At 20.8% G+C, this 1,892-nt stretch overlaps 1 long non-coding RNA gene across 1 annotated transcript; it reads right to left on the bottom strand.

The window, feature by feature from the left end:
- Positions 1-248: 248 nt before the first annotated feature.
- Positions 249-1,874, bottom strand: LOC113224527. The gene is made up of 2 exons (XR_003309255.1): positions 1,421-1,874; positions 249-1,217 (listed from the first exon to the last, which is right to left on the bottom strand). It is a non-coding gene; the product is annotated as an uncharacterized LOC113224527 (long non-coding RNA).
- Between the last annotated feature and the right edge of the window lie 18 nt (positions 1,875-1,892).

Genomic DNA, 1,892 nt, shown 5'->3' with positions numbered 1-1,892 from the left:
ACATAATAAATGACATAATAAATGACATAATAAATGACATAATAAATATGCTTAATAAATAAAAATGTAATAAATAAAAATGTAATAAATAAAAATGTAATAAATGTTAATTATTTTAGTTAAGCATTACAATGACATAATCAGAATTGCAAAATAAAAAAAAAAAAATTTCATAACATAAAATACAACTATTATCATTATTCTAGTGGATGTACAAAACAAATAATGTAAAATTATTTTTTTATTTATTTTTTTTTTATTTCTCAACATTTTATTACCTATACAGTTGGAATAACATGTTTATAGCACTTTTAAACATTGTTACAATAACTTTTACTAATTAAAGAACTGTATAATGTATGTCTTCTCCACTTCCAACAATTCAAAACATTATGCATTTTCCTTTTTAGCAAAAATATAAAAAATTGTTTTATTAACAACATTATACATTATTCATAAATGGATATTTTTTTTTTTTTTATTTTGTATAAAAAAAATGGACAACAAAATACCAATTACTTGGCATACTTATATTAATTATTTTATATCACTGAATTCCCCAACATTCTTCATCATAAATGTTTAAATGCGTCATTTAATAAGTACTTCTTGATTAACTTATTTTATGTAATTAATTATTTAATTACCTAATTACCTAATTACTTACTCATTTAATTAGTTAATTAATTACTTACTCGTTCACTTAGTTAATTGCTCACTTTACTCATTTATTTAATTAATTACATACTAAACCATTTAATTAAATAGTCAATTAATAAAATACATACGTACTTAATTATTTACTTCCACTACTTTACAATTACTTCAATAACTATTTATTTTGATAATATTTCAATAACTGTGATTAGTAAATAACTTTAATTTTTTTTTTTTTTCTCTAATTTGCTTCTAATTTAACAGCAAATAAGTGCTTCGTAAATGTTATTCATGTTACCCCTTCCCCCGAATCAACACCCTGAATGAATCCTAAGAACCTTGCGACCACATTCCAAATACCTTTAAAATGATTCTTAACATTTTTGATAAAATCCTCAAACCATTTTAACAAATCCCAACACCTTTTAACAAATTCTCAAGCCATTTTAACAAATTCTCAAACCATTTTAACAAATCCCAACACCTTTTAACAAATTCTCAAACCATTTTAACAAATTCTCAAGCCATTGTAACAAATCCTAATACCTTTTAAAATGATCCTAAAAAAATTTGTAAAAAATTTTAAAAAACTTTCTAAAAAATTATAAAAAATTTTGTAAAAAATCATAAAAAAGTTTGTAAAAAATTTTAAAAAACTTTGTAAAAAATCCAAAAAAATATTAAAAAAAATCCTAAAAAACTTTGTAAAAAATCTTAAAAATAATTACAAAAAATTTTAAAAAACTTTGCAAAAAATAATAACCTGCAACAAATCCTATACACATTTCAACCAAACCTACAAACATGACAAAAGTGCATATGCAAGATATCATCACTTCCATTGCTATTTAAATAATCATTTATCGTCATTTATTATGATATAATAATTACGATTATTTTCATTTAATGTATTGGAATATTTATTCGAGCTTATTATAATGCATTTAAGCGTGTTGTTTCAAAGGAATGTGTTTAATTTTGTTTGCTTTTGCACACAATTGGTCATCAATTTAAGGATCTTTTTTAATTATACGCTTTTAAGGACAACTGTTTTCTTTTTTTTTTATATTGTAATTATTTTTAATTAAGTTATATTTATGGTTGTTTATTAAATTGCAAATAATCACATTGTAAATATAAGTATTGTAAGAACTGTCAAAAATGGTTAATATAATACATAAAAATAATAATAACTATTGTGGATAATAAAAATAACTATTCGAAATAATATAAAT

Source organism: Piliocolobus tephrosceles, unplaced genomic scaffold (genome assembly GCF_002776525.5).
Source record: "Piliocolobus tephrosceles isolate RC106 unplaced genomic scaffold, ASM277652v3 unscaffolded_45155, whole genome shotgun sequence".
In the NCBI taxonomy this organism is placed as follows: Eukaryota; Metazoa; Chordata; class Mammalia; order Primates; family Cercopithecidae; genus Piliocolobus; species Piliocolobus tephrosceles.
This window is presented reverse-complemented; position numbering and strand designations above follow the sequence as displayed.